Below are 26,777 nucleotides of genomic sequence, written 5' to 3' on the forward strand. Positions count from 1 at the left end.
CCCCTGGAAATGTCTTACAATTTAAAACCTGGTTCCTAAATCTCTGTCTTACCATTATATAATCTATCTGATACCTTTTAGTATCTCCAGGGTTCTTCCATGTATACAACCTTCTATGTTAGTGGTTAGGTTACGACAATAATTTAAATTCGGGGCTACAAAACGCGTCGTCTGCTTAAAATTAGCTCCAGATATGGTATCTCCCATTCCCGTCGCACATCCTGGCGGCCGCATCAGACAGTGCGCCGAGTTATACATTAAGTAACAGCTCTTGTTAAGTGTCCCGCCGTTTTTGTGTGTCGTCTATAACCAAGAAGTAGCTCGCAGCGACGTGAAAACACTGTAGCGGCAAGTGACAGGCATCAGTTAACGTCATTACAATCGGACTACAGCCACCTCCTCAATTCCCGTTGAACACTGTCACCTTACCAACCGATAAGCAGTCCTGGTTACATGTTATAGGCAACACGTGCAGATTCCAAACGAAAAAAAGAATGATAGGAAGAAAAACAAGAGCACATACAATGACTCTTGTCGAAATCGACTGCTCGCTACGGATGCGCGTCACGTGCCTGCGCGTACACCAGCAGCCAATCACGTCGCGAGTGGATCAGTAACATCAACTATCACTCGACTGTGCCCAGTGCGGAGTTCTAAAATATTGAGTATGTTACAGACTGCGCATGCGCAGAAGGGGGTATGGCGTCAGCTAACATCTGAAGCTAACCTTTTTTCAAAGAAATCACTCCTATTATAATAATGGATTTCGTCTTTTCATGTCTTCAAATGGTTCAAAAGGCTCTGAGCACTATGGGACTTAACATCTGACGTCATCAGTCCCCTACAATTGAACTAACTAAACCTCACTAACCTAAGGACATCACACACATCCATGCCCGAGACAGGATTCTAGCCTGCGACGTAGCAGCAGCGCGGTTCCGGACTGAAGTGCCTAGAACAGCTCGGCCACAACGGGCGGCTTTCATGTCTTCACAATATTTATTGTGGTGTTTGCTGTGTTTTCGTGACACAATGAAAAGGTTGCGATAGGTCCTGCTAAATTTCTAACTATTGTTCCCCCACAAGAGAGACACGTCGAACTCAAAAAGGTATTTACGCTTCACAATACCTGGACAAAAAAGAGCATACAATACACATAAATAAAAACATAAAAGTCTAATAAAACAGCCAGAATTACTTGACTCAAAAAATAATGTTCTATGTTATTTGACATTTAGCAAAATAGACACGAAGGATAAAGAAAAAAGGTGCTATTTTGTGTGTTCTAAATTGTGTGATTTGATTGCAAAATAATATATCTCGAGCAAATAAATGTATAGGATTTGAAATGTTTACTACAGCATATGAAAGGTCTTGTAAGTGATAAAGATCGGTTTCAGAGTGAACTAAAGAACTTCCTTTTGGCCAACTCCTACTCTATCGATGAATATCTTCACAAGGATTATAGCTCACTACTCTGTCTGCCTAAGAATTGTACAATATCCATGTATCCGAGTGAAAAATCCTTTCGACTCGTTCCACATCCCAGAGACTCCTCTCGAAGGGATCCATGGAAAACGATAAATGTAATGTAATGTAGACGACGCTTTTCCTGTTCTTTCCGTTCTCAGGAATGTGTAGATTGTACGATACCACCTTCGACAAGAACTTATGATATCCACATTTGCTCATTAATACACTAATATTATAGCGTGTTCCCACTTTTTGTTACTATAATCCGCTCATCATAAGAATAAACGTGATGTAAACGAACACAAACGCGAAGATTGGCCAGAAGCCGTAGCACACGTACACTGGTGGTGGTACGCTTTTGGAAGTAGGTCCAACTTATGTATTACATATCTCATTGCTGAGTTACGTTAAAGGAAACTTTAAGATATTCAAATGTATTAACAGCCATCAACAACTCCGCCAAAGCCGGTCCCAAGCCCGGTTGAAAAAGGAGGAGGGGGAGGAGGAGTAACACCTCGTTAAAAAACCTTGATTCACCTGGCCCGGGTGATAGTACCTCGTGAGGGTCCCTAGCCAGGGAAACGGTGAAGACCTCAACGGCAGTGAAGGCGGCGATGAAGATCATCAGAACGGCGGAACTGGCGGAAGAGGCAGGCTTTTATATAAAAGCACCAGACTGTAGCGTCTGTTCCCACAGTGGGCGGCTGCAAAAGGCGTCTGTCCCACATGTTAGTGGCGGCCTCACTTATAATTCTAAGCTAAATGCTTGAATTTTTATCATCGAAAGATTCAACTACCTTTCCCCAAACCAAACTTTAACCTAAGACATGATGGTAAATTTCAAAATGGAAACTACTCCAGGAAGTAACCAATCTTCCATCGCTATTCATGGCGTTGCAACTAGGCCTTTGGATTCTGGAGAGCCTAGAACATCATGTAAGGAAGAGTCGGAGCTTCCGAGTACTTCTTCAAAGATAAGACCCAAGAAAAAACATCTACTGGGGACTCTGAATATCAAGACACTTATGAAAGTTGGAAAACTAAAACACCTAACGGACGCTCTCAATCAACGCAACATACTTATATTAGCTCTTCAAGAAACAAGGTATCTGGATGAAAATGCATTTGAACCAAGTAGATACAGGATCTACAAAGGAAAACCAGCCATTAAAAATTCCAATAATATGACTATATTAGGGACCGCATTTATGGTCAAACAGCAACTTACGGAATCAATAACTAATTTTAGCTCCCCATCAGAACGAATTTCATATCTGACGTTCAAGTCAGGCAATAAACGCTACACTATTATAAATGCACATGCACCTATTAACCAACATAACAGAACAAATGTTGACGAAGTGGAAGATTTCTGGGAAATGCTTGAACACGAAACATCCATATTACCAAAAGAACATATAAAAATTTTAGTGGGAGACTTCAATGCACAAGTTGGCAAGGAAATAAAATTTAAATCAGTAGTTGGAGATTATCCAGCACATGCAAGAACCAACAGAAATGGGGAAAGACTTATAGATTTTTGTAGACAGTTTAATCTAAAATTAATGTAGACATGTTTCAGGAAACTTGCAAGAAAGAAAAGAACGTGGGTATCACCTAATCCAAATCAAGGTGAATATCAGTTGGACCATGTGGCAATAACGACTCGCAACTACAAGGAAATCTTGGATGTCAGAGTGAGGAAGGGCCTAAACATAGACTCAGGTCATTATCTGACAGAAATAAAGACCATGTTCCAACCAAACAAACCTAAACCAAAACCAAGAAGATTTCCAAGAGTAAACACTAAATTTCTCCTGCAAAAGCAGGACAAATTCTGTCTTATACTAAACACAAGAAAAATGGATAATTGGGAAGAAATTAAAGAAACAATGATAGAGTCAGTTAAAGAAATGGGACAGCCACGAAGAATACCAAAACACAGATGGTGGAATGAGCTGTGTGATGAAGCAATTGACAATCGACTAAAGGCATGGAAAAAATGGAACAGCAATAAGAAACACGAATACTGGGAAGAGTTTAAGGAAGAAAGGAAAAAGACGGCAAAAATCATCAGATCAGTGAAAAGAAAATATGACAAAGACAGATTAGAAGAAATGGATTCTGATTTCAAAAGGAACAACACTAGAGACTTCTATAAGACTTTCAGAGAAGTTTTAACAGGATTCCAGTCACCAAGTTTACATTTTAAAGATAAAAATGGAAAAATGGTTTTAAGCAATAAAGAGAACTGCCAAATCTTAGCTGAATACTTTGAAAATCTATAAAATTGTGAGGAGCCTCAATTTCAAAAACCACAATATGAAACTCCACCGTCGGAACCACCTACAGTAGAAGAAATAGAAAAGATTATCAAAGCATTGAAGATTAACAAAGCACCAGGTGAGGATGGGATAGTGGCATAAATGTGGAAACTAGGGGGCTTATCCGCATGTCAGAAAATTCACAAAGTAATTAAAGACATTTGGACAAAAGGAATCATACCCAGTGACTGGAAACAAGCATTGATCCGCCCTCTCCACAAAAAAGGAGATAAAACAGACACCAACAACTACAGGGGCATATCCTTGTTACCAGTGACATACAAAATACTTTCTAAAGCACTTTTAAATAGAATAGAGGAACAAGCAGGACCTAATATAGGAGGTTATCAAGCAGGATTTAGAAAAGGTAGATCATGTGCAGAACAGATTCTTAATTTAAAAACAATTTTGAGAGTGAGAGCTATACAAAATAAAAATACAGTAGTTACTTTCGTAGACTTCAAGAAGGCCTACGACTCAGTTGACAGACAAACACTATTCCAGATACTTTATGAATCAGGGATAGATGAAAACACCAGAAGACTAGTTGAGCAAACGCTCACAGATACAACATCAAGAATTAAGTTTCAAGGCGAAATTTCTGAACCATTCAAAATCAAAACAGGAGTTCGACAAGGTGACGGACTGTCCCCAATTCTCTTTAACTTGGTTTTAGATAAAGTAGTAAAAACATGGGAAAACACATTAAAAAACAGAGGCACAAAGGGTATAAGCATGGGCCAAGGAAAGAACAAATTTGAAGTAAAATGTCTAGCCTTTGCGGATGATATGGCATTGATAACTGAAAACCGAACAGACGCAACAGTTATGCTTGATATGTTACACGAGATTGCTGAAAAGACTGGGCTAAAATATCCTACGAAAAAACCGAGTATATAGAACACAAACATAATACAGAAAAGTTTATGAAAACAAAGTATGGAAAAATTAAGAGAGTTGATAGATTCAAATACCTGGGGGAGTGGATCCAAGCCAATGGACTGGATAACACAACAAATAAAGAAAGAATAAAAAAGTTGGAATTTGCATATAAATTAACACAAAACTACTACAATAAGAAATCAATACCCATACAAGCAAAGATTAAACATTATAATTCAGTTATTAGGACACAAGCAACATATGGATCAGAGTGCCTAACATTGAATAAGAAAGGCGAATTAAGAGAACTAGAAAAAAGAGAGAGAAAAATATTAAGAAAAATTCTAGGTCCTGAGAAAAACAAGGAAAACAGGTGGATTAAAATGAGAAATGAAGACCTATACAAAAATACAGAAAAGATCACAGATACAATGAGGAAGAGACGGCTAAAATTTTATGGACATTTAAAAAGAATGGAAGAAACACGAATTACAAAGAAAATTTTTAATTACGTTAGTAAGCTGAAAAACACCGTAGGATGGATAGAAGCTGTAAAGAAATAGGTGCTACAGAAGAAATAATACGTGACAGGAATAACTTTAGGCTACTTATAGAAAACGCAAACTATGAAGAAGATGCGCCAAAACCTCGACCCAAGAGAGTGTGGACAGATGAGCAGAGACGAGCAGTTGGCGAGAAAATGAAGTACTGGGAAGAACGGAAGAAAAAGAAACACCATAAGTCTTAAGTTGTATGCGGTCCATAGCTGGCCAAATTCATAATTAAAAAAAAACAGCCATCAACGTTTTTCTTAATCAAGCTTTAGCTACGTTGTTTTTATTTAAAAAAGCGTGTACAGTCACAGCCTCTCTAGCGTTGTGCTATGACTGTCGCGCTGTTAATGCGCAGTATGAAAATGGCTAAGGCTGCTTTCTGTTCCGTAGTAAAACAGGTGCGTGGAACACGGTTAAAAAGTCCATAAATTTACGGAGATAATTGACTTTGAAGTTTTCCCAGTGTTGTACATGCTGCAGGTGATATAGCCACACTGAACATGTAGCGCAATCGGTAGCGCAATATAATGTGAACAAGCGATTATTCGTGCGTTGGTTCAAATCTCCCCAGTATAATTTTTTTCCTCGTTCAATTTCAAATACCTACATCTCGTAATTACAAAACTCATCATTTTTTTATGAATAATACACGTCGTCTTGTTTCTAATTACATTTTTGACGCGAAATTCATGTTTCCATTTCAAGTTCAAATTCTTAATTATCGATTTTTTATGAAAGACTTCATAAAAGTTGTTTAAATTAAGAAAACATAATTTAATTTTCAAGACAAAAATGAAAAACCAAATCCTCTTTATTTGGACACTGTTTAACACCACAGAGATACATTAGTATCGTAGAAATATGAAAAAGAATCATTTTCACACCATGGAGCACATCATCATACAAATGCTGCATTTTTATATTTGCTACTTTACAATTACAATACGAACCCAACAGAACTGATCTGGAGCCAAGCTGCGGGATTTGGCCCGAGAAGTAACAAGACAGTCAAGGTGCCAGACGTAGTGAAATTAACGCACGCAGCTTTTTCATACGTCACTGCAGAACGCTGGCGGCATACAGAACGGCTCGTCATAAAAGGAGGAGAGAAAATGCTGAGCCTGGTTGGCTTCGTGGATTCTGTTGTTGATAGGTTCGGTGTCAACGTAGCATGTGACACTTCCAGAACTGAAATGTATTTCTCAGATTCGGATAAGGAAGGAGCTAAGAGATTACCAGACTGACTGTAATACCTTCAATGGCTTCAATATTTAACTATACAGTGAAATCCTTCAATGCTCTCTTACGTTACACACAGTTTATGCAGAAAAATTGCGCTGTGGTTAAGTCAAGAATTTTCATCATTCTTGTTTTTAATTACAATAGTACGTTAGCTAAAAAGATGTGTTGCGGTTTAGTCTAGCCGTCTAAGGGGCGTATTGTTGGAGATTTGCAGTGTATTATTTCATTCCGCTTAAAAATTAAATGGTGTTCGAAGCTGTATTGCTCCTCTGCTCGTCTCTTTTTTACGTGTGAACTGCAGCTGGCCACGTCACTGCAGGCTAGCTGTACCAGCTGACCGGGCACTGCTGTCCAGGTTAAATGCGCTGGTAAAGCTGTTGTCCCGTATTATCGATGTGCGCGTAACGCACAGCACAAAATGTACCCTTATTATCATACCTGACAGCACTCTAAACAGCTTGGCTGCACTTCCACGTGAAACGGAAATGAAATGAGGTTCCAGCAAACGCGGAAGAATACATAGTGCAATGTTTACATGAGATTTATTCTTACGATTAATGGATTACATATACTCCTAGTTTCACCGTTCAGGCGCAAACCACACAGCAGACAGCTCTCACAACACAGGCAATTTTGGCGCTGACGAGTAAAACGAAAAGTATCACTCGTGACAGGCGAGACTAGGTACATAAATAAAATGACAGGGGCGCTGCAGTGGACTCACTTGACAGGAGTACTTAAATGAAACATTAAATTTGGCTCGTGTGAAAGGGGCTTAAGAGAGAACACGGTCGCTTCGCAGCGCCGTAGTCGTTGTAGACCTGGTAACGAGGGTCAAGTGACCCTCTACTGACGTACGTCATGGAGGTCAAGTAGTGTGTACGTACCACTCGTTTGTAGGAATTAGCGGAATAACATGGATCGTCGTGGAGACGCGGCAGAATGGCAGAAAGGAATTATCGTGATCTCGTTGCCCTCCTCGGTGTGACACTTCGATCTATTTTGGAACGTACTCTCGGTTATCCGCCCGAGTGAGTTCGTCGAAATGCCGCGGCATATCTCAACGAGTGTCATTCCTACCATTTTCTGGTGAACTGATGGGAGTGACACTTATCTAAGCGATACGTCAATTCCTCAAATTCACCCGACTAGAAATGCGAAGGCATTATATCACGTTCTATCGTGATTCCAAGTAGAGTTGTTATGAATATAGTGGTCACAGTCCCAAAGCTATACGTACACGGGAACCTCAATTAAAATTCCAGTTCCAAAACACTGTTCAGAATGACGTCAAATTTGAACGGCCGAAAATTTGAGCAATAGATGGCACTGTTAGCGTCAGAATATGCTGATCAACAGATGTGCGGCACACGGCTGTTCCTCCGTTCGAGTCCGTTATAAGAATGGTGACTGCGCGCCGGTAACCGCGCAAAAGACACTCACGAGTATGGAAAAAAAACTAACATTGGTTCGATGTCTGCTAAGGAACTGGAGAAAATGGTTACAAAATTTGAGAAGACAGGTTCTTTTGAAGTGAAGTGGATAGGTAGTTCATCCGACGTCTGTCGAAAATATCGCCACAAGGAGGGGTGGAGCAATGTTTATGAAGGGCATGGAGAATTGCCCGAACGTTGGACAAGACACGCCTGCGACCACAGTGCATTAAATTCTACGAAATATCCTGCGCTGCTATCCACACATAACCACCCATGTTCGGGAATTTCTTCCTGCTGGCCTACCAGCAAGACAAATGTTCGCTCTGAAATTTTTGCCCGCATGGAAGTGGGCAATGAATGGCCATGCAACATTCTGTGGACAGTCTAAGCCAGTTTCAACTTCCAAGGACATGTCAATATGCAGAACTGAAGAAAATGGACAAAGGAAAATCCGCAAGCACATCAACCCGTAGCACTTCACTCTGTAAAGGTGGGTGACGAGAGCGGATTGATGTCACCGTTTATCGGGGCCGTATTTTTTTGAGGTGATGAGTCTTGCGGGCCCTGTTACCTGTACCGTCAATGGTAAACGCTATGCGAGCCTTATGCGCTTCAAAGTCATTCCACCCCTTCGACAGTGTGGATGTGTTGATAGGATCATTTCTATGCAAGATGACACTCCTATGCACACTGCAAAGCCACTGAAGCAGCTGCTGCAGAGGCATCTTGGAAATGTTACAATTATCAGCCGTCATTTCCCTAAGGCCTGGCCGTCCATATCATGTGATCTGACTATGGGTTTATCTGAAAGCTGCTGTGTTCAGTGCTCCAATTGCGAACGTGGCCGAATTGAAGGCACGCACTGCGTAAAGCATTTTGAACGTGACCCTCGAGACAATCCGATCTGTTGTGAAACACGCTGTTCCTCGATTTCAAACTTGTGGCAGAAAACGGTGGAGAGCATATTGAACTTGTCTTGCGCCCGTCTCACGACAATTAGAAGCAGATGTCATTTTGCATGTTATGCCATTTTTGGTCGCAGGCCAATTAAAACTGATTTTCCCATCCGTTGAAATACGAGGGCCTTGATGGCTGGTCATAACTAGGTGCCACAAATGTTGACTGCCGAACTTGAGCAGTCATTCTTATTAAACAATACGGATGGTTAATGTACAATTCAAACCAGAACCGTCATAGTGCGATTCATCTGTCACTTATAGCCGTCCCCAATTACTTAAAGAAGTTTACAGCGCCATCTACTGGTTAAATTTTCGTTTTTTTCCCATGACGTTTTCCCATGTGTCAATAATATGCTATTCGAATTCGGTATCATTCTGAGCAGTGGTTCTCCTTTTATAGAGTTTCGAAACTGTAATTTTATTTATGGACACCATGTAGCATCACGAAGCCTTTTAACTGCTATACGACAGAAAGCCACTGATGGTGGTGAAAGACCCCCGAGAAGGCTAGTGTGACATCAGAGCCGCTTCCGGGACACAGGGTCGCTAGCCCGCCACGGATCGAATCCGTCTCGCCGATTAACGACAAGGAATAGTGAGCAGGCAAGCCTGAATGAAGTTTTTACGCGGTTTCCCACGTCCAACTAGGTGAATACTGGGCTGGTCCCCACGGCACGCCTCAGATACACTTTATGCAGACATTTTCTAAATGTTTTCGCACTTCAACATGAGATTTACTCCAGCGCAAAGATGGGAAACAGATTTCTATTCTGGGAGGGTGGGAGTGGAGGTGATGGGGCGGAAATTCTAGTCTCAGGAAGAACATGGGGCCACCAGCTGTCACTAACACTGCAGATCCGGTAGCAGAAACTGAAAAATCAAAAGAAAAATAATAAGACTGGTTATTAAACTCCAGTGTAAGCAGTGAAAAAAAATATATTTTTTCAAGGTAGAATCTTTAAATATCTGGGCGTAACGTTGCAAAGAGATATGAAATGAAACATTCTTCGACGAAATGAGATTACCACTGCCTTCATAAAGTTTTAATAATGAGACAGTACTACTTTCTTAAGGTGGTCAGTGGTGAAAGTGGACGACGGAGTTCAAGAACAAATTAATCCGTATGGAACTTCTTACTCTCACCGGGACCACGCAAGTGGTGTGAGAAAAAGCGCGAAGTGGTCACAGGTGGGACATCATCGTACTCAATGGAATGGCTGGAAAATTTCAGAATGAAGACATTACTGTTCCTGAATTAACGAATGTTTTGTCACCAGCCTTGCTGTGTACGAGAGCCTCTTTCATAAGTCTTCACATAATGACTGTGGCTATTTCTCTTGGAAAAAATAGTTTCTTTTAGCAGTCCCTTAGTTTCACTGTGTTACGCACGATGCGTTTCGAGAAACTTCTCTTTTTTTGAAGTGCTTCATGCTTACTCTTGCATATTTGGTGAGAGACTTCTTCGTTCCCCTAGAGTGACGTATAGCGTCGTGTGTTTTACTTCGCCTTAATTTCAGCCCAAAGAGTGTGAAACAACTCAAGAGTCCTACCTAAGATCATATAAGTCTGCATTACGACTGTGGTAAAATGCACTTGTGGCACATTAAATTGTCGCCGTACGAGTTTTTTTTATTCATTTCACAGTTAAGTACACAGAGCACTAAAAAACATATTCCTCGTGCGAAACGCAAATACCGCCGACGGCATATGAAAGTGTCAGCGTGAAGCATTTGACTATGAGAAAAGCTCTTGAAAGGGGCCTATCTTTATGTTTGAGAAATGACTGCAACGAAAATTGCTGAGTTTGTATGATTAACTTGTCAAAATCTGCAAGGTACACTCTAACACACAAAAAAAGACGACGAACCAGGGAGGAACTGTGCTAATGGTATGGAAATCGGTAGATATGATGTACATGAACAGACAAATATTACAATTTCAGAAAAATTGCAAAATTTATTCAAGAGAAAGAGCTTCACAGACTGAGCCACTGAGCCACGTCTGGCCCTTATGTAAGCAGTTGTTCGGTCTGGTATTGATTGACAAAGTTATTGCATGTCCTGCTGAGGGATGACGCGCCAAATTCTGTGAAACTGGCATGTTAGATCGTCAAAATACCAAACTAATTGGACAGCCCTGCCCATAAAGCTCGAAACATTCTCAATTAGGGAGAGATCCGGCAGCCTTGCTGGCCAAGGTTGGGTTTGCCAAGCGTAAAGTCAAGCAGTAGAAACTCTCGCCTTATGCGGGCAGGCATTATCATGCTGAAATGTAAGCCCACGATGGTTCAACATGAAGGGCATCAAAACGGGGCGTAGAACGACGTCGACATGCCGCTGTGCTGTAAGGATGCTGTCATGAAAAGAAATGGCACCCCAAACCATCATTCTTGGCTGTATGACAGGCGACAGCGAGTTTTTTATCTCTCTGCTGGCTGAGGTATCTCCAGGTACGTCTCCTTTGTTCATTGGGGCTCAATTTGACAGCAATTCCACCCCAGTCAATGAGACTACTGGCTGGAGATGCCCCAGACAGCTGTGGGATACAAATCTGACTGTCGCCCGCTATTCGGCCCGACAACCAGGAGTGATCGTCTGGCGTGCCATTTGTTTTCATAGCAATATCCCTTTGATTGTCATCTGAGGTAACCTTACAGCACAGCGGTACGTCGACGATACTATACGCCCTGTTTTATTGCCCTTCGTGGCAAGCCGCGAAGGGCTTACATTTCAGTAAGATAATGGCTGCCCGCACATGGCGAGAGTTTCTATTACTTGTCTTCGTGCTTGTCAAACCTTACCCTGCCAGTAAAGTCGTTTAATCTCTCCCCAGTTGAGAGCGTTTGGAGCATTATGGGCAGGGCCTCCGAAGCAGTTTGAGATTTTGACGATTTAACTCGCCAAATGGACAGAATATGGCACGATATACCTGAGGAGGACATCCAACAACTATCAATCAGTGAAAAGCCGAATAACGGCTGGCATAAGGGGCAGAGGTGGACCAACACATTACTGACTTGCTCAGTTTGTCAAGTTTTTTCTATTGAATAGATCACGTATTTTTTCTGAAATTGTGATCATTTGTTTGTACATGTACATCGCACTACCGATATCCGTCCTATTCGGATACTAGCCATATTTGTAATTTTTCTTTAAGACTGGTCAGTTTCCTGAACGATTGAAGTACTCAGTAGTAAGCTGTTTTATAAAAAGGGAGAAAGGGATAATGTACACAATTTTAGACGTATTTCTGTGCCATTAGCGTTTGCTAAGGCTTCTGAAGAGACTATGTAGGGATTATTGACCATTTTATTTCGCACACTTCGCTATCAAATGTATAATTCGGTTTTAGAAGTGGTTTAACAACTGAAAATGCTATATTCACTTTTCTCCGTGAGGTACAGGATGAGGTTTCGAACGCTAGACATATTTTATTTAACCAAGGCATTTGATTGTGTTGATCACAAAATATTGCTCCAGGAGCTGGACCATTATGGAATACGTGCAGTAGCTCTTACGTTAATGACAGACAGCAAAAGGTCATTCTCCACATTAGGGAGAAGGGCTATGATGTGAGGTCTGTGTGGGGCACGGTTAAATGAAGAGTGTGGGGGGGGGGGGGGGGGGTTCCTCGAGGGATCAGTGCTGGGGGCACTGCTGTTCCTTATTTATATAAATGATAACCCCTCCATTATTACAGATGAACTTCTGTGGTGCTGATGATACTAGCTTGGTAGTAAAGGATGTTATGTGCAATGTTGGAACTGTTCCAAATAGTGCAGTTCAAGACGTAAGTTCATGACATGCGGAAAATTAACGCTAAATCGCAGTAAGACTCAGTTTATATAGTTTCTATCACATAATTCAACAAAACCTCAGGTCTTAATATAACAGAATGTGCATGTGTTTGGTGAAGCTGAACAGTTCAGCTTTCTAGATGTTAGGCAGTAAACTATCGTGAGAAGCCCACGTTTAGGATCTTGTTCAAAGACTTAACGCTGCCATTTTTACGATTAGAACGTTATCTGAAGTGATAGTTCCCGTAAAGTAGTCTACTTTGCTTATGTTCACTGGCTTGTGACGTAGTGTATTATATTTTAGTGTCACTCTTCCCATTTTTAAAGGCTGTTTTTGGCTCAAGAACGGGCGCTTCGGGCAATAAGCGGTTTAAGTTTGCGAACCTCTTTTCACCCCCTGTTCATTAGTCTGTGTGTTCTGACACTGCCCTCTCAATATAAATATTCTTTACTGTCGTTTCTTGTTAGCAATATCAGCTTATTTCCAAGAATTAGCAGCTTTCACTCAATTAATACTAGGCAGAAACCCACTGCATTTGGATCGCACTTCCTTGATTCTTGTGCACAAGAGAGTGCAGTACACTGCTGCATCCATTTTCAGTACGCTACCACAAGAATTCATTAATATTAACAGTAATCCACGCGCTTTAAAATCTAAACTGTAGAGTTCGCTCATGGGTCACTCACTCTATTCTGTAGAGGAATTCCTTGAAAAATTAAGCTGATTGCTGTGTCATACTGTTATTTGCGTTTACATTAACTTATGGCTTGTTTCTATGGGTTCACACACATTTAATTTTATATGTTACTTCTTCTACGTTGTAATTTCATGTAGTGACACGTACCATGACCTTGGAGATTTGCTCCTCAATTTGGTCCTAACGAACCAGACGCGTAAAATAAAAATAAAAATGTTCCTTCGTGGTGCTTCTTTTTTGTCATAAAGGGTATACTTTAAACTAACCATTCATTCAATCAACAATTGCGATCAGTCAAACCACAGCGCAAAATTCGCAATTAATGGGGAAGGTTAAAATTTCCGATATACGTGAACGGCACACTACTCAGGCATTGTTATTCGCGAACATCTGTCTTTCCTTTATCAGCTCGTGAATAAAAGTTATCATTCCTGTGTATCACCGTTAAAAAATATTTGCGTTTAACGTCATTAGGGACTGAGTACCAGCTCGTACTGGAGAAGGACTGAGAGAGAAGACGTATATGTCCTTTTAAGGGCGACAGGCAGATCCCACATCCTCAGATTTCCGAAAACTATTTGATACAGAGCCACATTGTCATTTGTTAACAAAGGTCCTAACATACGCAACAGTTCCCACACATGATAGCGGCTCTGGAAGTTCGTTACTAGTAGACCCCAGTATGTTGTAACAATATCTTTGTTCACGATGAACATTCGCCATCCAGGACGAGTGCGTCATGGAAGTGCGGTAGGATCGCCCCTTTTTCTCTGCGTTCATATCGGTATGTCGGATGGAGTCAGCAGCAATCTGACTGTTTGCTGCTGACAGTACCGTGTACGAGAATTTTCTTTTTAGTGACTCTAGAAGGATACAAAAAAGCGTGGAAAGAATTTGTTTTTGGTCTGATGTATAGCAGCCAACTCTAAACGGGGGGAAATGTTAATCAGGATGAGTAGGAAAAACAATCCTGTACCTTTCGAATACAGTGTTAATGGTGTGATGCCGGACACAGCTATGCCGATTAAATATCTAGACGTAACGCTGCAAAGCGAAGTGAAACCAAACGCAATGTTGGTAAGGATCGCGAATCATCGACTTTGGTTTATTGGCAAAATTCTAGCAATGTGTAGCTCATCTATTAAGGACACAGCATACAGAATACTTGTGCGACTCATTCTTGAGTACTGCTCGATTATTTGGGATCCCCACCAGGCCGGCTTAAAGAAAGGTATCGAATCAATACCGAGACGTGCTGCTAGATTTGTTACACGTAGGTTCGCTAAACGCGCAAATGTTACAGAAATGCTGCATGAACTTAGTGAGATTCCCTGGAGGGAGTAATACTTTTCTTTTGCGAAACACTATTGGGTACGTCAAGAGAACCGGCATTTGCGACAAACTGCAGAACGGGTCTACAACTTGAGAACTGCATCTCGCGCAAGGAATGCATAAGTTCAATACAGATACGACAGCATACAGACAACGGTCTTTCCGTCGCTCGTTTTGGGAGTCGAACAGGAAACGGAATGGCTGGCAGCTATACAAGGAACTACCCGCTATGTATCATATGTACGCAGATGTAGATTTCCATTAAGGGGGGAACGACAGGATGACGGACGAAAATATTGTTCAAATTTAGGATTTTTTTTGTCCGTACTGGAACGTAATAGACAAATAAATAAAGCATACACCGAAGTTTTTAATGGTATTTTCTACTGAAAAATATTAATATCTTCATTGTGTGATTGGGATTTTCGCGGGGTAGTCTGAAAGGAGGTAGATCGACGGTTGTCGCTCTAACTCCGGTTGCGGTTATCTGAAACATGAAATTAACATATTATCCTGATCCTTACAGACGCAATTTTAGTTCATCGTAGGGATTTGCATAAAAAATGGCGAAATTATAAATACCTGAAAAAACGTCCGTTTTTGGATACCTCTTTTCGCCCGAGAAAATACTAAATATGAACATAAAAAAATCGTCTACGACGACCTGATGAGAATTCAGTTTGCTTCAAGGGAGACCAAAAATTGTTAAAATCGTATGAAAAGTGTAGCGTGGGCGACGACAACCATACCGAAAAACATGGTTTTGAGAAAGACGCATTTAAAGTTTTACGAGTATTGATTATATAAAAAAGGGGCAAAGTTTGAAACTTATGGGATATCATCGATGCCTGATCCATAATGATTATCGCTACTACTTCGAGCTGATAAGCCTTCATTTTCGTCCCCAAAGCCCTTTTCGTCGCTGAGCGCATCGCCCGTGGCGTCTATTTTCACAGATACAGCGCATTTCACCGACAATTTGATTTGAAGGGCACTTGCCACGAGCATTAATGCAGTATGGCCTACTTTGAATAGCCATACGGCCAATTTTGAAGCAAAGCTGATAATGTCGTTCGGCTGTAAGTTATTTTTGAAGCGCATCTCTAAATGAGAGTATTGAAACTTTTGTTCCAGTAAATCAGGTTTACTCAGATTGGTATAAATAGGGGCGATGGCATCGATAACTACTTGTGGCAATGGGTTTTGTGTTGTCAACTTTCAATTCACCGTTTGCTTTAGCGCGCTGCCAAGTGCACCACGAATGCTCGCCAGAAGGACAGGAGTGATGTTGACGATCATCATCCGATCAACTTCTGTGAAATAGCATTACACATATTCTCAGCATAGTGCATCCTCGGCTTCAAAAGCTTACAGAATGATTACTTTTTGAAGTTCGCGCATAATATTTTGGGGAATAATTCTTCACTGAATATACATATCTAAAAATTTCGAGTTTTTTCGACTGTTACCCTGCCGTTCATCGTTAACCTACACTCCTGGAAATTGAAATAAGAACACCGTGAATTCATTGTCCCAGGAAGGGGAAACTTTATTGACACATTCCTGGGGTCAGATACATCACATGATCACACTGACAGAACCACAGGCACATAGACACAGGCAACAGAGCATGCACAATGTCGGCACTAGTACAGTGTATATCCACCTTTCGCAGCAATGCATGCTGCTATTCTCCCATGAAGACGATCGTAGAGATGCTGGATGTAGTCCTGTGGAACGGCTTGCCATGCCATTTCCACCTGGCGCCTCAGTTGGACCAGCGTTCGTGCTGGACGTGCAGACCGCGTGAGACGACGCTTCATCCAGTCCCAAACATGCTCAATGGGGGACAGATCCGGAGATCTTGCTGGCCAGGGTAGTTGACTTACACCTTCTAGAGCACGTTGGGTGGCACGGGATACATGCGGACGTGCATTGTCCTGTTGGAACAGCAAGTTCCCTTGCCGGTCTAGAAATGGTACAACGATGGGTTCGATGACGGTTTGGATGTACCGTGCACTATTCAGTGTCCCCTCGACGATCACCAGTGGTGTACGGCCAGTGTAGGAGATCGCTCCCCACACCATGATGCCGGGAGTTGGCCCTGTGTGCCTCGGTCGTATGCAGTCCTGATTGTGGCGCTCACCTGCACGGCGCCAAACACGCATACGACCATCATTGGCACCAAGGCAGAAGCGACTCTCATCGCTGAAGATGACACGTCTCCATTCGTCCCTCCATTCACGCCTGTCGCGACACCACTGGAGGCGGGCTGCACGATGTTGGGGCGTGAGCGGAAGACGGCCTAACGGTGTGCGGGACCGTAGCCCAGCTTCATGGAGACGGTTGCGAATGGTCCTCGCCGATACCCCAGGAGCAACAGTGTCCCTAATTTGCTGGGAAGTGGCGGTGCGGTCCCCTACGGCACTGCGTAGGATCCTACGGTCTTGGCGTGCGTCCGTGCGTCGCTGCGGTCCGGTCCCAGGTCGACGGGCACGTGCACCTTCCGCCGACCACTGGCGACAACATCGATGTACTGTGGAGACCTCACGCCCCACGTGTTGAGCAATTCGGCGGTACGTCCACCCGGCCTCCCGCAATCCCACTATACGCCCTCGCTCAAAGTCCGTCAACTGCACATACGGTTCACGTCCACGCTGTAGCGGCATGCTACCAGTGTTAAAGACTGCGATGGAGCTCCGTATGCCACGGCAAACTGGCTGACACTGACGGCGGCGGTGCACAAATGCTGCGCAGCTAGCGCCATTCGACGGCCAACACCGCGGTTCCTGGTGTGTCCGCTGTGCCGTGCGTGTGATCATTCCTTGTACAGCCCTCTCGCAGTGTCCGGAGCAAGTATGGTGGGTCTGACACACCGGTGTCAATGTGTTCTTTTTTCCATTTCCAGGAGTGTATTTAGGGAAACCAAGGAAAGGCTAGAGCTAGATGGCTCCACGGCGATCTCACTGTCGTCCGCCCCAAGAAGAGTGCGTTGTCTCATCACTGCATCATTTCCCTTGGTGTTAATGTTACGGGCGAGTAGAAATTGTGCCTTTAACTCATTATACCAGGTTTTGAAACTGACTTGCAAAGGACAGATTATACTTTGACCTGTCTACGGATTACCAAGATATAAAAGCAAAACAAAGGGTGTGGTCCTCTTGTGTAAAGAACTTGTTCAATGACAGCAGATGATCGAACAAGTGTTAGAATTAAAATATACATTATGTGCTTTGGTAGTTAGAGATATTGACGCCACGAAAAAATCCACGAAGTACCATAAAAGATGTTGTAAAATACAAAAATTCCCGAAGAACAAGACAAGAGAGCGAATTGTGGATACTCCGTCATTTCAGTAGACTGCACAATAGACGCTTCTCCTTTTCGTTTTAGTTATAAAGGGATGCTCTAGAGCTTGCAGGTTTGAAAAGAGGGCAAACAACAGAAATTAGAGGTATATGGCATGCTGAGTAAAGATTGTACAGTAAACACTGCAGTGATCATCTAACACGCATTTGCCAGAACACATCCATTACTTTTATTACCTTATTTTCTAATCTAATCCCCTCAGCACGCCCTTGATTTAATTCGGCTACCCTCTGTTACACTCGGTTTACTTTTATTTTTATATTTACTCCGTAATTCCATTTCAGCACACCATGCAGTCCGTTCAACTGATCTTCCAGTTCCTATGTTGTGACAGTATCATAACAACATCGAAAACGAAGTCTATTTCTTCCCCCTGAACTTCATTTCCATTTCCAAATTTCTCCTTAATTTTCTTTACTTCTTGTTCGATGCATAGATTAAGTAACACAGATGCCTAGATATATCTATCTTTTTTTTACTGCCTCCCTTTCACGTTCTTTGTCTCTTAGAACAAAATACATACCATAATTTTTGACTGAAGGATTCCCACGATCTTGGGATAATGGATTCCCATGGTACAGAAAGAATGGTCCTGTTCAGGGTACAAGGAAAGTCTCTTCGTCGGTAGAAAGGTGCCCAAATATCGTGAGGGATTCGACGAATAATGTAGTATACCACTAGACTATGAATTGCTTCCATTGCTGTCATTTACGGGTATAAAGGACCTTACGGCTTCAAATGTAAGCCTTTTAAGCTTTCAGAGGTTTACGGACTGGTCGTTAAAAGCGAAAAGCAACTTAACAAGACTGTAAAGCTTAGCACTGAGCTGCCTGTTTTTATTGGCGTTATTTGGTAACACGTCAGCGGTAGTAGCACTGAACGCTCTTCATTTTGATTCTCGCATCGAAGCCGTAGGTACGTAAAAACGCGACACGATCTAGAAGCGAAAGCTGTATGGGTAAATTTAACAACAGGTGGGAAAAAAACCATACGATGTACTACCCACGTCGAGAGTATTGTGTTTGACAACTTTCCCATTTAACTACCTATAATTACAATAAACATTTTTCCCCATTTTTACGATAGATAAGAAATTTTAAGATTAAACTTTATCATTCCATATGATCTTTATACATCATTTGGAGTCCAAGAAAACTCTTGTAATGGCGAATTAACACAAACTAGGATTTGCTTTGCTTTCTGATCGACAGGTACCACAAAAGAGGATGTGCGGGCAGGGGGGTGGAAATAGTGAAGTTATCAGAATGTCAGAGTAAATTAATCTGACTGATCTGAAGAAGCCTCACTAGGAAATTTACGAATATGCGTCGCCCAAAAGAGAAAAATCGAGCAACAACTCATTATCAACTACAACAAAATGCTACATTATACGATTATTTAATCCGTTCCTTGCAACTAACTAATTTGCTAAGATATTTAGAAAAAGACAAAAAATCAAATTACACTCCTAGTCTTTAGAATTAGGCCTGAAAGTACAGTAAGTATCCAGGTTAAGAAGAAATTCTCGAGTGAAAAGTTATGCATAAAGACATTTTTCATCTATGGTAATCCTTACAATACTCTTTTGTAGGTTATTCTTTGGAAGGCATTAATTAAACGGTCAGATTGTCATCTGTAACTACCTGATACTTTTGTGAAAACCGTTGGCGAGTAACAAAATCATATTCTTTCACCGTGATTTCATAGCGCGAAAAAATTTGTCAACGTTGTGTGATTACTTACGTTCGTCGAACTGTCCTCGTCATCGTTAGTCACTTTATTTTTCACAAAGGCTTGTAATAAACGGCATTTTGAAGTAGTTGCTGTCAGGGCGGTTTACTAAGCACCCTTGCTTGAAGATGACTATGTGCCCAATGTAAGTGTGAGCAACCATCGACTGCCGGGTTGGAATCAGACGATGTCTATGCAAAATTTAAGCTGATTCGTGGGACAGTTTAGATTTGACAGCCATTCCATTTAGTTTTGTTGTCTTCAATAAGATGAAAAAAGTGCAGCACCATTCAGAGACTATTTTGCTTTTGGATGGAAATACGCGTGACGTGATGAAAGCTAAATTAGACGGTGTTTACAGTGACACTTCCCATCAGTGACGCAAGTTACATATTAGTACATCAACTTTCAAGGAGGCAATGCCCAGAATGTTGGGGAAAGTGTATATCCGTGAAACGACAGTAAATTTAAAAACAGATCTTTCGTCTTTGGGGGGAAAAGATAGAGAGAGAGAGAGAGAGAGAGAGAGAGAGAGAGAGAGTTGGGTCTTCAGATCGTGCATCGAAAACAGTGTGTTCAAATGGTTCAAATGGCTCTGAGCACTATGAGACTTAACATCTGAGGTCATCAGTCCCCTAGAACTTAGAACTACTTAAACCTAACTAACCTAAGGACATCACACACATCCATGCCCGAGGCAGGATTCGAACCTGCGACCGTAGCGGTCAAGCGGTTCCAGACTGAATACTCTGAAGTGTTTGTGTAAGTGTACTCTACGTTATTTCTCTAATGCTCTTCGGGCGCAAATAACTTGCATCTATATTGCCCTTTGTAAATGATGATTAGTGAAATGCACAGTGATCTATGCACTAGGAATGATGGTATGTGGGTGGGTCGCCTGGCATTTCGGCGCTTATCAGATGCTAATTTGGTGAGAGCAAAATGCCAGGCACGTCGCTAAGCCACCTGCCAGAACGGTGACAGGTAAGCAGTGACATCCGCAGAACGCAGTGCGACCGGCAATGGCAATGGCGTTGCGAAAAGTTACGACTGCCTCCAAGGTTGAACAATAAAGTATGTTTAGCACTGGGCTTACCTGCTATTCGCTGTAACAAGCATTTTTTTCAACATGTAATTGGTTGATGCTTTAATACCGAACATGTGTCTGAGCACTTTATATAAAGTGAAAAAAGGAAAAATGTAAAATCCTGCACCAGTCATAAAAACTGTGTGTGTGTGTGTGTGTGTGTGTGTGTGTGTGTGTGAGAGAGAGAGAGAGAGAGAGAGAGAGAGAGAGAGAGAGAGAGAGACTATGGAAGTGCTACGCAGGATGTAACTAGTTCATTGCAAATTCATAAAACCGGTCTAGCCTTTTTTTTAAATAGCACAAATTCACAAGAGGGAACCGATTCTCAGACAAGGGTTTCACTCAGAAAAAAATAGGCAACTTTCGTAAGCGACCATTTGCCGACAGTTACAGAGACCAGTACGAAAGCAGACTATACAAAAATTATTGTGACGCTCATTACCAGGCAGAGACAAGCCACTTAGTGGTAAGCTCAATTTTTAAACCCTTATAGTAACAAAATCTGCCACTATGCATGCAATGAATGAAAAATTATTAGTGTGCGCGATTCCAACGATAATGAAAAAGTTTGGACTCCGGCCGAGATCTACAGAACACAGTCTACTACAGAGAATTTCTAAGAGTGTAAACGGACTTACTGTTGGCTTAACCTTTGTTGACAATTAACTTCTAACAACTAGCGGGAGGCTACACAGTGTCTTTGAACAGTACTTTCGATGCCAAATATCCTTTTCTACATTAGTCTTTTGGTCTTGTCTAGAACTTTTCCCCTTCAGTTCCTAAATTTCATACCACAAGCTTCCGCTTGACAAAAGATTCCAATAAATCAGTTCTAAGATAAAATGGCTGTAGTTCCCTCTTTCTCTTAGCTGTTCTCAGCATTAACATAGCACCCCCATGTTGGGTAATGTTAGAAGTCAGATCTATCATTTTGTCCCTCCAACTACTGTAAATGCTGTCGCCATCTTCAGGAACCAATAGACAGCAATCAAATGGTTCAATGGCTCTGAGGACTATGGGACTTAACATCTATGGTCATTAGTCCCCTAGAACTTAGAACTACTTAAACCTAACTAACCTAAGGACATCACACACATCCATGCCCGAGGCAGAATTCGAACCTGCGACCGTAGCGGTCACGTGGTTCCAGACTGAAGCGCCTAGAACCGCAGGGCCACACCGGCCGGCTAGACAGCAATCACCGCAGATAACTATCCGATGTGACTGTACCTAGGGTAGAGCTGGGCACTTTGTTCACCTCACGACCGTTGGTTTCATCGCTAGCGAGTTGCAAATAATTAGATCGTTACAAACATACCTGATTTTATTTTACGAAACTATCTGAGCGATCCGTCACGAAGAATAAAAACTTGTCTCTTAAAAGAAAGTACATCATTTACTTAAAACACTAACTGAAAATTGCTATCGCGATATGAAGAGCTATGTCAAGGTCTAGGAGGGAATTTAATTCATCTTGCCTGGCTGTAGATGGCACCACAACCGAATCAAGTGGCTTGCACTTCCAATCATTGCACAACCACGTCCACCAATTAATTTCCAGTGATTCTCAAAATAGGGCGTTTGTAGTATCATTTTTCCGCAACCAGCGTAGGAAATCTGAAATGTATATGACCACGAAGATATACACACATCAAAAGTTTCGCATTACCTCGGTTCCGAGAGTTCTGGAACCTGTACAGAAAATTGGAATAGAGATGAACGTAAACATCATTTCCGCCCTTTTATTGGTCATGAAAGCCACACATTGCATGTTGTACCACCATACAGCGAGACCTTCAGAGGTGGTGTTCCAGACTGCTGTACATAAAGGTACCTCTAATACTCACAAGGGAACCTCCCCATCGCACCCCCATCAGATTTAGTTGTAAGTTGGCACAGTGGATAAGCCTTGAAAAACTGAACACAGATCAATTGAGAAAACAGGAAGAAGTTGTGTGGAAGTATGAAAAAAATAAGCAAAATATACAAACTGAGTAGTCCATGCGCAAGATACGCAACATCAAGGATACTCTGAGCTCAGGTGCGCCGTGGTCGCGGGGTTACCGTGAGCAGCTGGGGGAACGGGAGGTCCTTGGTTCAAGTCTTCCCTCGAGTGAAAAGTTTAATTTTTTATTTTCAGACAATTATTATATGTCCGTTCGTTCATTGACGTCTATGTTCACTGTAATAAGTTTAGTGTGTGTTTTGCGACCGCACCGCAAAACCGTGCGATTAGTAGACGAAAGAACGTGCCTCTCCAATGAGAACCGAAAACATTTGATCGCAAGGTCATAGGTCAACCGATTCCTCCACAGGAAAACGTCTGATATATTCTATACGACACTGGTGACGGCATGTGCGTCACATGACAGGAATATGTTGTCGACCCACGTAACTTGTACACTTGGCGAATGGGTAAAAAGATTCTTCTACCTTGCCCGATTTAGGTTTTCTTGTGGATGTGATAATCACTCCCAAAAAAGTGATCACATCGGACGGACGGACAGATAATAATTATCTGAAAATAAAAAAAAATTAAATTTTTCACTCGAGGGAAGACTTGAAACAAGGACCTCTTATTCCGCAGCTGCTCACGCTAACCACGTGACCACGGCGCTCCTGCGCTCACATTAACCTTGTTGTTGCTTATCTTGCGCATTGACTACTAAGTTTGTATATTTTGCTTATTTTTTCATACTTCCACACAACTTCTTCCTGTTTTCTCGATTGATTTATGTTCAGTTTTTCAAGGCCTATCCACTGTGCCAACTTATAACTAAATCTGATGGGGGTGCGATGGGGAGGTTCCCTTGTCTGTAGCAAGTCCTCTTGCATTGATGCAGGCCTGTATTTGTCGTGGCATACGATCCACAAGTTCATCAAGGCACTGTTGGTTCGGATTGTCCCACTCCTCAACGGCGGTTCAGCGTAGATCCCTCAGAGTGGTTGGTGGGTCACGTCGTCCATAAACAGCCCTTTTCAAGCCATCCCAGGCATGTTCGATAGGGTTCATGTCTGGAGAACATGTTGACCAATTTAATCGAGCGATGTCGTTATCCTGAAGGAAGTCATTCACAAGACGTGCACGATGGGGGCGCGAATTGTCATCCATGAAGACTAATGCCTCGTCAATATGCTGCCGATATGGTTGCACTATCGGTCGGAGGATGGCATTCACGTATCGTACAGCCGTTGCGGCGCCTTCCACGACCACCAGCGGCGTACGTCGGCCCCACATAATGCCACCCCAAAACAGCAGGGAACCTCCACCTTGCTGCACTCGCTGGACAGTGTGTCTAAAAAGGCGTTCAGCCTGACCGGGTTGCCTCCAAACACGTCTCCGACGATTCTCTGGTTGAAGACATATGCGACACTCATCGGTGAAGAGAACGTGATGCCAATCCTGAGTGGTCCATTCGGCATGTTTTTGGGCCTATCTGTACCGAGCTGAATGGTGCCATGGTTGCCAAGATGAACCTCGCCATGGACGTCGGGAGTGAAGTTGCACATCAGTTGCACAGCATGCATCCTATTGCGCACAGTTTGAGTCGTAACACGATGTCCTGTGGCTGCACGAAAAGCATTATTCAACACATGGCGTTGCTGTCAGGGTTTCTCCGAGCCGTAATCCGTAGGTAGCGATCATCCATTGCAGTAGTACCCCTTGTGCGGCCTGAGCGACGCATGTCATCGACAGTTCCTGTCTCTCTCTGTATCTCCATGTCCGAACAACATCGCTTTGGTTCACTCAGAGACGCCTGGACACTTCCCTCGGTGACAGCCCTTCCTGGCACAAAGTAACAATGCGGACGCCATGGAACTGCGGTACTGACCGTCAAGGCATAGTTGAACTACAGACAACACGGGCCGTGTACCTCCTTCCTGGTGGAATGACGAACTGATGGCTGTCGGAACCCCTCAGTCTAATAGTCGCTGCTCACGCATGGTTGTTTACATCTTTGGGTGGGTTAGTGGCATCTCTGAACAGTCAAAGGGACTGTGTCTGTGATACAATATCCACAGTCAATGTCTTTCTGGGAACTGGGGTGATGCAAAACATTTTTTGATATATCTATATTGTTCTCTGGCCGTTCATGCGTCTTCCTCTTTACGGGGAAGTAGTTCGTCTTTGAAGTTAACACGACCTACAAGTGATAACGATTTCTTTCGACATTACTCTTACATAAAAAGCGACGCCATTGTAGTCTGAGGCCATTTGGGAGGTTATTATGTTAAAATATTAATCAATAATGTACATGCCCAGTATTGTGTTCCAAGAAGTCCTAAATAAAGACATAAAGGGCATTCCATATCTACCGTATCTTAGGTGTTATCAGACAGGCATTTATGGCCCACAGCATCTCGAGTCGATGAGTTTAGATACTACACCCTAGTCAAGCTGTAGTAGAGACGAAATAATATTCTAAATTGGAAAAATATTACACGGATAGCACAAGTTCACAAGACGGATGAACTGAGCAGCACATGCGATATTTTAACTCTGCATCGCAGAAGAATGCAAGTAGGTTTCTAAGTGATTGGTTCCACGTAGTTATTTCGCAACCAGAGATGGGAATCTCTTTGCAGGTTAGTCTGCGAAATTCTTCCGTTATCAATAGGTCTCGCTAATTAAAAATTTCGATATTTTCTGCACAAAGGAACTAGAGTTACCAACTGTGTCTCCGTAGACGACTAGAAGCCTCCTGGCGGTACGGGACGAGATATGTCTGGCCATTAGGTTGAAGAAAACAAATCGTTAGTGATAACATTTAGAATCTATCAGAAAGTTCTGTAATGAAAGGCATGGTTGAAACATTATGCAACAGATGCGAGGTACAAACCTAGCCGGAATGAGCATATGAAGAAGATGAAGAAGTGAAACGATTAAAACTGATATTTGTTCAGAAAAGCCTTACAATATAAGACAGCAGAAACCTTGATTTATATGGAAGTACCAAGTGAAAGAAGGAAAGACATTTTGTCAACACAAGCTCTTCTACTCGATTTTTTTTCATTATTTTTCATGCCTCTTACCGTAAAGATTTAGAGGATCAGCGTAAAGCCCTCTTCACCGCATGCTGTATCTGGCGCTGCTGCGATTCCTGCAACAAAATAAATGTTTACAAGATATTGTGACTAAGAGAGGTCTCTTAGTCTTAATATTCTAATTTCCCACGGAATCATGGATATACTAACAAACGTGGCACAAACTGATCAGAATTGTCATTACAATTAGTTTAATTCACTGCAAAATGATTTACCACATTTTCAAGTAAGAGCTGTGGCTAAGCCACGTTCTTGCTTACCGAGTAGGTTAGTAAGATTCGTATGACGAGGTTTTTAGCTATCTTCATATAAACACCTAGAAGTAGCCATACATACGTGGTTTTTTTTTTTTTATGGCGCAGAACTGCTATGGTCATTAGCGCCCGGTCTGTGACTTATGAAAAGGCAAAAAACGAAAATGGAAACCAGCAGCAATGGGAACGAAACTCAAAAAACTGGAGAAACTAAAAGCAGACGGAAAGCTTAAAAAACCACTGCAGAAAGGGGTTGGTTGTCCCCAAAAAGAGCTTCAAATGACTGACGTCATTTCACTGGCACTAATACACTCGAGAATGCGATCGGCTGAGCGCGTGTCATCTGCTAAAATGGACGATATTTCAGGCGACAGCTGTAGACGGGCGCGTAACGGAGTAAAATAGGGGCACTCAAGTAAAAGGTGTCTTACCGTCCACAGCTGAGAGCAGTGGGGACAAAGTGCGGGAGGATCGCTGCTTAAAAGATGTCAATGGCTAAAAAGACAGTGCCCTATCCGGAGTCTAGTTAAAATTACCTCCTCCCGACGACGCGTTCGGGAGGAAGAGGTCCAAGCACAAGGAAGAGCTTTCACG

General features: G+C 42.3%; 1 protein-coding gene across 9 annotated transcripts in view; it reads right to left on the minus strand.

Annotated features, from left to right (window-relative positions):
- The window catches only part of LOC124798714, a 495,837-nt gene that overhangs the window by 371,664 nt on the left and 97,396 nt on the right, over positions 1 to 26,777 (minus strand). For all 9 annotated transcript variants that reach the window (XM_047262235.1, XM_047262236.1, XM_047262234.1 and 6 more), the window contains exon 2: positions 25,918 to 25,985. The gene's annotated coding sequence lies outside the window, so the exon portion shown is untranslated. The remainder of the gene's footprint in view (positions 1 to 25,917; positions 25,986 to 26,777) is intronic.

The sequence above is a fragment of the Schistocerca piceifrons genome, chromosome 5 (genome assembly GCF_021461385.2).
Source record: "Schistocerca piceifrons isolate TAMUIC-IGC-003096 chromosome 5, iqSchPice1.1, whole genome shotgun sequence".
Lineage (NCBI taxonomy): Eukaryota > Metazoa > Arthropoda > Insecta > Orthoptera > Acrididae > Schistocerca > Schistocerca piceifrons.